This window comes from Ostrinia nubilalis, chromosome 24, assembly GCF_963855985.1.
Source record: "Ostrinia nubilalis chromosome 24, ilOstNubi1.1, whole genome shotgun sequence".
Taxonomy (NCBI): Eukaryota; Metazoa; Arthropoda; class Insecta; order Lepidoptera; family Crambidae; genus Ostrinia; species Ostrinia nubilalis.
In genome coordinates this window covers 1672527-1683618 of record NC_087111.1, presented here as the reverse complement: position 1 = coordinate 1683618, position 11092 = coordinate 1672527, and the positions used below count along the sequence as shown (strand labels likewise).

Here is an 11092-nt window from a genome sequence, read left to right as displayed (position 1 = left end):
TATTCTCCCCTCCGCTTTGCTGTAAATAGCCTGCCAGCTTCGTCGCACATCTCTCGGGGCCTTATGGTCATCATCATCATCTCAGCCATAGGACGTCCACTGCTGAACATAGGCCTCCCCCAATGCTTTCCATGTTGCCCGGTTGGCAGCGACCTGCGTCCAGGCGCCTTCCTGCTACCTTTACGATCGGGTCGGTCCACCTTGTGGGTGGACGTCTCACGCTGCGTTTTCCGATACGCGGCCTCCACTCCAGAACCTTGCTGCCCCATGAGGCCTTATGGCACTTTTTATTTAAGGCGAGCAGTACTCACTTGGTACTGGTTGAGTGTGTCAAATTTATCCAGGACTTTGAAGAATAAAAATATCATTCGGTTATACATTCGGCGAATAGTATACACTACTCGTGCCAGCTGGAAAGACGAGTGGCTGCAAAGAAAAAAATAACTTTATTCGTTGATCAATCAAAATATTTTGTTCGTTCGTTTCAGCCAAAGACGTCCACTGCTGGACAAAGGCCTGCCCTAAGGATTTCCACAAAGACCGGTCCTGCGCCGCTCGCATCCAGGCACCTCCTGCGGCCTTCACCAGATCGTCGGTCCACCTAGGCCTCCCAGGCCTGCCCACGCTATCAAAATATTGTTTTCTCTTTTTATCTCAGTAAAATCCACATCCATTTCGACGGGGTCTCCTAATGTTTATGTAGATCAGAGCAATTGCCCGGCAAGTGAAAGGTCGTGAGTTTGTTTCCCATTGCAATTTGATTTTTTCAAGTTATTGAAAATATACAGGGTGTTTGGCGCATCGTGTGCCAAAATGATTTGGCGGATAGAATGGGTCATTTCCTATATTTTCAGCCCCCATAAAACGTTCCATGCCAGGCGGCTACTTTTAAATTAATGTTTTTAGCAATTTCACCAAAATACCCAAATCGCATCATTTAATTTCGATTTAAAAAAAACTACTAGGCGCAGCTCTAAAGTAAATATTTTGTTTTGACGTGCATTAATGTAGGGTTGCATCAAATCTAAATTTACTGGCAAATATCATCAACTTTTTTTTAATTCAGCTTTGGAGTTTTCCGAAAAGTTAAAAATGGACTGAACATTTAAGTTTATATAGGTATAAATTTTTTTTTTAAAAGAGATAGCGATCTTGGGATTTTATCAAAACTTCTCTAGTCTATCCTCATTCAAACGGTATACTAATCTTGTTTAAATAATAACAACAACTTCACAAATTCCTTAAATTAGTGCATTGACTCTACTCGGACTGATTTGCGAAATTTGTGTTTATAGCCCCTTTTTGTGTGAATAGCACGTTGAACACCTAACAGGTAAAAATTATTTATCTTATGCAATGTAAAAACCTTTTCCCAATCGTTTTTCAATGTGGATTTCTTGAAATTAAAGACGAATTTAATTATTTTGATCGTTTATTAATTATTACAAATTTTGTTCAAAATGTCCGCCTCGGCAACGTATACACTCAAGACATCTTCTAATTTCGACTGTTGTCGTATGCAGCCACATTTCTCTTTTTACTACTACAAAGGCGTTTTCTATTCGTTGTAGTTTTTCTATTGTTTGAATGCGTTACGTACACCAGTTCTTTAGCTTGTCCCCAGACGTAAAAATCGAACGGAGTTAGGTCTGGGGAACGTGCAGGCCACTGATAGGGTCATGTCTTCCAATCCACGAGTAGAAAACGCCTTTGTAGTAATAAAAAGAGAAATGTGGCTGCATACAACAACAGTCCAAATTAGAAGAAGATGTCGTGAGTGTATACGTTGTCGAGGCCATTTTGAACAAAATTTGTGATAATTAATAAACGATCAAAATAATTAATTTCGTCTTTAATTTCAAGAAATCCACATTGAAAAACGATTGGGAAAAGGTTTTTACATTGCATAAGATAAATAATTTTTACCTGTTAGGTGTTCAACGTGCTATTCACACAAAAAGGGGCTATAAACACAAATTTCGCAAATCAGTCCGAGTAGAGTCAATGCACTAATTTAAGGAATTTGTGAAGTTGTTGTTATTATTTAAACAAGATTAGTATACCGTTTGAATGAGGATAGACTAGAGAAGTTTTGATAAAATCCGAAGATCGCTATCTCTTTTAAAAAAAAAATTATACCTATGTAAACTTAAATGTTCAGTCCATTTTTAACTTTTCGGAAAACTTCAAAGCTGAATTAAAAAAAAAGTAGATGATATTTTCCAGTAAATTTAGATTTGATGCAACCCTACATTAATGCACGTCAAAACAAAATATTTACTTTAGGGCTGCGCCTAGTAGTTTTTTTTTTAAATCGAAATTAAATGATGCGATTTGGGTATTTTGGTGAAATTACTAAAAAAAATAATATAAAAGTAGCCGCCTGGCATGGAACGTGTTATGGGGGCTGAAAATATCGATACCTCTGGGCTCAAAGGTCGTAAAGGACAAAATACCGAAAATGAGTTATTTATACAGTTTTACTCAGAATTTAATTCTCTATCGATCTGTATATTTAGTTTGTCGAAATTCCCAAAAAAAGTGCCTTTACGACCCATCATTTTTGATAAGCTAAACAGAATTCATCGTGAAAATTGGGATGTAAATACCATTTGATTTTTTAGTACAGTTACCATGGTAGTAAAGAACAAGTATACACAAATTTTTGGGCGTATAATGTACATGTAGTATATCTATTGTCCTATACAACCTTACATTTTCATACCCAAGTCTAAATAATTTGTCCTTTACGCTCTTAGATTATCTAAACAAATATTTTAAAAATCTACACAGTGAGGATATTAAAATAACTGTGAAGGTAAATTTTATAGACGTTTCTTATAGTATTTAAGTATGTGCGTTTGGAACAAACGAAAGAACCTAAAAAATCATCAAAAATATATAATAAAACTATTTTAGAGTGTAATTTATGTGATTTATACATATAAAATGATGACATCTACCCACATCGGGTAAAGTAATGTTGCTTTTTATTATTTCTCATATTTGAAGAAACTAGGTATTTGTCAGGTAAAAGATAATTATTAAAAGATGATTTAAGAAAATAAAAACATGCTATAAAATAACGTATTACCTAATTAAGTTAGTATAGTCATCATAAAAATTGAAAAAATGAAAAAGCTAGATTTGTTAAAAATATTATGAGAAAAAAAGTCACCTTACTGTAGTACCTTAGGTGTCATTATTTTGTATGCACAAATCACACAAATACTACACTTTACAATTATTTTTAATGATTTCCTAGTAATTTTGAATAACGCCCTTGGTCAAAACCACTTTTGAGTTTTGACTGTTACAATTATAATAAATTAGTATAGTTTCTAAAGTCAAAGTCAAAGTCAAAGTCAAAATTTCTTTATTTGTTTAGACTAATAAATAGTTCTTACAAATCGTCATTTTGCTCTTAAGGAGCCTCTACATGTCTCATAATCTTTTTACCCTACCAGCGCTTCGAGACCAACATTTGGCAAGTGCTGAGAAGAAGCGCCGCAACAAACTCAGTCACCACTGTCTGCCGGTTAATATAAATAAATAGAAATAGCAGTAGTAGGTACATTCGATTCAGGAGCAGTTCACTGAATTTACCATGCATTCTTGTATAGTGTATCTTATAAGAATGGGTATACAAAATTGCGTGGCATATTAAACAAGGTAGTGACGTGCTAATATCTAGACTTACAGATTACATACTCAAATACTAGTAGAAATGACTCGCATACATAAGTTGGAATAACTTGGATTGACCAGTCCCCGAAAGCAGCGCCTGTTCACAGACATGACGAGTGAACCAGCCATCGCTTCACTCGACCATATTAGAGGGAATGTAACGACCCGCCTCACTACGCCACCACCCCAGAGACATTTTAGTGAGAATGACAATACCAAGTTATCTCTTAGAGAAAAAAAAAACTAATAATAAAGCTAAGTAACAGTCCAGATTGAGAAGCATGACACTATAACATTTTAGAAAATTAGATTAGTTTATACATTACTTTTCATAGCACGATTTTAATTATTTTTAGTGCGAGCATGAGAGGACCATAATCCTACTCCCAGGATGACTTATCATTAAGAAAATCTCGAGTTGTATAATAGGCTTTTTTAAGCATGTGATCTTTAACTATACCTTTAAATTTATTGTACGGTAGCTCTTTATATTTATCAGGGACTTTGTTATAAAAATGGATACCTTGTCCCATAAAGGTGGCAAACACTTTATTAAGTCTAAAAGCGGGTATAGCCAATTTATTTTTATTTCTAGTATTGATTTGGTGAATATCACTTTTCTTTTTGAATTCATTAATATTTTGTTGAATAAATAGAATACAGTTTAAGATGTATTGTGAAGCGGCCGTGAGAATGCCAATTTCTTTAAACAATTCTCTAAGGGACGCTCTTGATTTCATTTTATACAAGTATCTTATGGCACGTTTTTGCAGAATAAATATTGTTTCAAAATCTGCAGCTTTGCCCCATAGCATGATTCCATATGACATTAGGCTATGAAAGTAGCTAAAGTAGACTAAGCGAGCTGTTGAAACATCGGTTAATGACCGTATCCTTTTTATTGCAAAAGCCGCTGAGCTGAGCTTTCCCGCCAGAGTTTCTATATGGGAGCCCCACTGGAGTTTTGAATCCAGGGTAATTCCCAGAAATACAGTAGATTCTACCAGATCGATTGCATTATTATTAAGTTCTATTTGGGTACTAACTGTTTTTACGTTAGGCAAAGAGAATTTTATACATTTTGTTTTCTTTGCATTCAGTTGTAGATTATTTGTAGTGAACCAACTTAAAACTCTTGTTAGTGCATTATTTACATCGTCAAAGTTATTTTTACTTCTATCAATATTAAAAATCAAAGATGTGTCATCAGCAAATAACACGATTTCGCAAGAGTCTTTAACAAAATATGGTAGATCATTAATGTATATAAGAAACAAGAATGGACCCAGAATGGACCCCTGCGGAACTCCCATTTTCACAGGTGACCCAGAAGACAAAACACCATTTATGTCGACTTTTTGAACTCTAAAGTTTAAATAGGATTGTATTAAATCCAAAGCCGAGTCCTTTACCCCATAATAGTGCAGTTTGCGAATTAGCGTTTGATGTTCTACGCAGTCAAAAGCTTTTGAGAGATCACAGAAGACCCCTAGTGCATTTTGAGAATTTTCCCAAGCCTCGAAGATATGTTTAAGTAGTGCAACCCCGGCATCGGTGGTGGAACGACCCTTGGTAAAACCATATTGTTCACTATGAAATAGTTTATTAGAGCCAAAGTGAATCATAAGTTGCTCCTGTATGATTTTTTCAAAAATCTTGCTCAAAGCGGGCAAGATAGAAATGGGTCTATAATTGCCAGGGTCGGTTTTGCTACCAGACTTAAATAATGGCATTAGTCTACTGTGTTTCATGAGGTCGGGGAAGATTCCCTTCTCTATGCAATTATTGAATATTATCGCTAACTGTGGGGAAATTATATCAATAATGTGTTTGACTATCTTGACAGAGATGCCCCAGATATCAGTTGTACTCTTTACATTTAAAAGATTAAAAGTTTTAGTGATATCTAATGGAGTAATATGTTTAAAAGAGAAGTGCGAGTCACAGGGTGTCACGTGGGTTTTCAATATTTCTTCAGCCTCGGAGGGAGATGACTTTAAGTTGGCAGTTGTTGCTGAAGCTATATTAACAAAAAATTTGTTAAAAGCTTCTGCTACATCTTTATCTGCAGATATCAAATTATCGTGAACTTTGAGAGAAAAGTCATTATCTCTTGGTTTTAGTTTACCAGTCTCTCGGTTGATAACATTCCAAGTTTCTTTTATTTTATTACTGGCGTTTCCTATCTTGTCCCGAATATAAAAAGACTTAGCCATGAAGCAAACTTTCTTAAAAATTTTTGAATACTTTTTCACATGCTCAAGAAAAGATATACTATTATTATACTTTTTCATGCCATAAAGCTCATATAACGTATTTCGACTTTTGTATATTCCCTTAGTAGCCCAGTCACTAAACTTAGATTTGGTATTTGGTTTTAATGGCTTTACAGTAAAAACTTTGTCATGTTCGGTTTTAATACATTCGAAAAGGTTATTGTAAAGAGCATCTGGGTCTCCCTGCACGTACGGCACTAAATGCAATTTATTTCCAAGATTATTCTTAAAACGTTCTAGACGACTAATGGTTACAGGTCTACATACGGCATTTTTGTTTCTTGTATTATTAGAATTATTAAAAATAAATTCTACTTTAATACCACAGTGATCTGACGTAAGATTGTGTATGACAGCTTTTTTGTCAGGGACACAGCTAGAGAAAATATTATCTAGACAAGTAGCTGTGGTTTCCGTAATTCTAGTTGGCTCCTTAAATTGACTAAACAAATTAAATGACTTAAAAAGGGAAAGTAGTCTTACAGAATATGATGATGAGCTATCTAGTAAATTGACGTTAAAATCTCCACAAACTAAGACCTTTTTGTTGCTGTTACAAGTTTTATTAAGAGCATCCTCAATAGCCGCTTCAAAAATACCAAAGTCCCCAGAAGGGGGTCTATACACACATACAATGATGTAACTCTCAAGCTCGACACAGGAAATTTCGATAACACGCTCAACTGATAGCCCTACTACATCTTTGCGTTCTTTACATTTAATATTATTATTGACAAATATTAAGGAGCCTCCGTGAATGGCAGACTTCCTGTAAAACGCGCTACATAACTGATAATTATCTATGTAAAGAGAGCTTTCATATTTCTTAAGCCAGTGTTCAGTAATACACATTACATTAATGTCAAAACTTTTTAAGAAAAGCTCTAATTCTAAAACTTTGCTGGTCAAGCCTTGAATATTTTGATGAACAATCTTGAATGTTCCAGACTTGGCCTTTGTCGAGTGCCTCAGTTTAAACAACTAGTAGTAGGTACAGTCTTAATATTATTACTATTTACATAGTGAGAAATCAAATTATTAGTACCCTGATTATGATTATTTTTATGAATATGATTACATTTAATATTGAATGCAATCAAAGAGGCTAATTTATTCTTTAATTTTTTAGAGAGATACATTGTATCTACAGTCAACTTAAAGCTAGAAATAAATTTATTTATGTCAAAAAGTAAAAGTGCGTCGCTATGACGATAAGTCAGGTTATACATTAGTATATTTAAATCAAATATTTTCTTGTTGATCTTATTGAAATTATACCCTGAATTTACATAGGGTAAAGCACACAAAATTATCTTAAATTTTAATCTATTTTGCAAATCCAAGAGTTATATAAAGTTTATATTAAAGTTATTTGGATCAGCTAATAAAGAATAACTAGTAGGAAAAATATTTACACAACATGGGAAAATATATGTTGAGACTAAGATTAGGCGCACACCGTTGATTTTTCGTCGGCCGATAGTTTAGTCGGGCAGTTGATCAGTATGGGCATGTATGGGAGTGCGCAAACTACGCCGATTCGATTTGGCCGATTCTTCATACAATTTAAAATCGGGCACAACTATCGGCCAACTAAAAATCAACGGTGTGCACCTACTTTTAATCTACTAAAAAGCGTGAATGCAGTTTTTTTCGAAGTTATATTTTTATATTAAAAATAATTGGCTTTTAAAAACGGTATTATGTAGGAGTAAAGTAAGTGGATGTACTTTACTGGAATGAAAATCTTCCTACTTGTAATCTTACTTACCTAACTTTTCTACTTTTATACCAAGTACAATGACATAATTTTAAGCTACTATGAATTAATAATGTTTAATTTATTTAGAATAATAATTATTCTAAATTCTTATTAAATAATATAATAAATAATTAATATAGTTTGGTTTTCGTTTGTCCTTAATAATTCTATTATAATATCTGCATTAACATAAGGTCAACTGGTGGACAGACTGCCCTATGGAATTAAGCCCTCTATTTGTAGTTTTTCGAAACAATAATAATGATTTAATAAATACATAAAATTAATTTGGTTTCGGTTTTTCCTATAAAGTAGACATTTATGAAGTTTTATTTAAAAGCGTCATAATATTTATTTTCTAAATTTGCTTTTATATCGGAAATAGTTTCTTCTAGTTCGAAGATATCAAAACTTCTATTTAAATAGTTTCATAAGTTGTGTGCATTAAATTACGAAGCTACGGAAAATCATTTTATTTCATTTAAAAGACCATAATTCATTTAAAATATGTGAAGAAATGGTATATTACATATGAAATACCATAAAATATTAAATATTTAAGCTAAATCATCAATTTACCCTTTCATAATACCTTACCTGGGTGTCCCGTTATGACCCATGAAAACCTACAAAACTATGTAAATTGTCATTTATTACCTTAGTTTTGTAGTTTTGTGAAATAAAAATAGACTTACGACCTAAGTAACTTGCGTAGGACGAATATTTGAGGGGCGTAAAGGTCTTTTTATTGTAATTTTGAGGGCGTAAAGGAAATCTATCTCAGTAAATACAGCTCTAGTCCAGTTTTTCAATACCTCTTCGGAAAATGCTGTGAATTCTAAGCACTTTCTTCATAAGTCATAATTTAATAGCTCAAAAAACAAAAAAGTTATCGTCGACTAAAAAAATAAAAAAACGTTTTTTGCTTCTCCTGAAAAGTCGTACTTTGTCCTTTACGACCTTTGAGCCCAGAGGTATCGATATAGGAAATGACCCATTCTATCCGCCAAATCATTTTGGCACACGATGCGCCAAACACCCTGTATAATGAACTCACTTGGAATAATGCTTCCTGTATGGCCATATCGCCTGAACTTTCGACTTTGAATCTTTAAACAGCTCAAAATTCATCATCACCAACTTCTGCCTCATTCTCTTTGAAGTTCCATAAGAGTATAAAGCATCGGTCAGCTGCCATTCTACTGTAAATCAAAATCAAAATCAAAAATATTTTATTCAATTTAGACCACTAGTGGCACTTACGAACGTCAAAATACAATAAATAAAAAAAGGTAGCCCTTATGGGGCACTTTACAATTTACATGTCTCCTGCTTAAATGAAAAACGTAAATACTTAGTTATTTAATTTTTAACGTTAAGAGTTGCATCTGAAACTAAATCGATCTTCCCTCCTTAGGCAGTTCGATTTTTACAAGTTATTTATAATTTACAAGGACGTAAACAATTTCAGTCCACCGTGGGCAGGCCTCCTACTAGGTGGACCGACGATCTGGTAAAGGTCGCGGGAAGAGCCTGGATGCGGGCAGCGCAGGACCGTTCATTGTGGAAAACCTTGGGGGAGGCCTTTGTCCAGCAGTGGACGTCATTTGGCTGAAAAGAAGAAGAAGAAACAATTTCAGTCCACACTTATAAGGATTGCAGCACACGGGCTTCACGATTCAGCCACAAAATGTCGCTACCGGATTTTTTATAATTACACTAGCGGCCGCCCGCGAGTGACTTCGTAGTTCGTACCTAAGCGTGGATCCCGTTTTACCCCCTTAGGGGTTGAATTTTACAAAATCCCATCTTAGCACCTACGTTCTAAGAAAAAACCCCATGCAAAATTTGAGACTCCAAGCACCGGTAATTTTTGAGATTTCGTGATGAGTGAATCAGTCAGTGACCTTTCGCTTTTAATACAGATTGGCGTCGTTCGTCGGTGGCAAAAAGGCAAAACAATATAAAAAACACATAAAGGATCCTTCAAAGCAATGCTTTAAGTAATTTTCATAATCATAATCATAATCATTTATTTGCAATTAAACATGGTATACAGGGTGTTAGGTAAATGGGTATATGAGCCGACACTAGCCCATGTTAACATGGTCATATAAATGGTATGATGAAGTCAGAAAATTGATATCTTCATTTTGATTATTTTATTTTTCATACAAATCGGATTTTATAAAATTTATTTTGTATGAAAATTAAAAAAAATTAAATGATGATATCAAATTTCTGACTTCACCATACCATTTATATGACCATGTTAACATGGGTTAGTGTCGGCTCACATACCCATTTACCTAACACCCTGTATAAAGATGTTAGGTACAGACAGTGAGAACGATACATGTTTATCTAAAATTATTAGCATGCAAAAAGTTAAATTAGAAACACCACAATATTAGCGACGATTCTAAAGAAGAACAAAACTACAGCAAGTCAAAGAACTCTTTTAAATCTTAAAGTGTTTAATTTAGTTTCTTTAAAACATTTGTCTATATTTTGCATGCGTATGACTTTTTGTACCTACTTAATCTACAAAAACAAAAAGAATAACTTACAAATACTAGAAAACACTAAAAAGATTATTATTCTTGAGATCATTTTCACTCTAAATGGTTACATAAAAATATCAAAATTGTATGCGCTATAAAAATATCACATGCGTGAAATCGACAACTTGTAATTTAATTACTCATGTCTTTAATTTATGCTAATTACTCCTTTAACTATGTAATAACTATAAAACATACTGCATAAAATTTTTGAGATTAAAACGCTGCGGTTGCAGAATCCAATAAATAATAATATACGAGTAATATAATAGCGTTTCATCATCATCATCATCATCACTTCAGCTACAACACTTTAGATCGAATTCCTCCAATGTTCCTCTGATTAATTTCGTTGCGGGTCCAATGATTATGACAGTTTAACATTCCCCCGGGACCAACTTGACCTTCACCTATTGGGTTTTTATTGGCGGTCAAGCTGTAGATCCTGGCTACACAGGAGTTGCAGCGATGGGAACGAGAGGTGGGAATAGTCCGTTCAGCTACAACACGTCCCCTGTGGGAAATTATTGTGTCTCCCCAATGATTACCAGATTGGCCTGCATCCAGCACCTTCCTGCAACCTTTATGAGGTCATATATCGACCTTGGGTATTTGGTTAAGTACTTGTTGCTAATCTTCAGATCTCTCTATCTTGGATGAGTTTGAGTCTGCTGCTCTCAGCTTTACCGCCCGTTTTCACAAACGATGCTTGCTTAAGTGAAGCAGCAAATCGAACGCACTACGTTGAATAGAGCTCTGTGATTGGTTCGTGTGATCCTGTGTGTCTACGCGCACTGTGATAC

The 11092-nt window shown here is 34.4% G+C and overlaps 1 long non-coding RNA gene across 1 annotated transcript; it reads right to left on the bottom strand.

Moving 5' to 3' along the window:
- Positions 1–317: 317 nt before the first annotated feature.
- LOC135083988 (uncharacterized) lies at positions 318–10353 on the bottom strand. The gene is made up of 3 exons (XR_010259743.1): positions 10296–10353; positions 8783–8927; positions 318–426 (listed from the first exon to the last, which is right to left on the bottom strand). It is a non-coding gene; the product is annotated as an uncharacterized LOC135083988 (long non-coding RNA).
- Between the last annotated feature and the right edge of the window lie 739 nt (positions 10354–11092).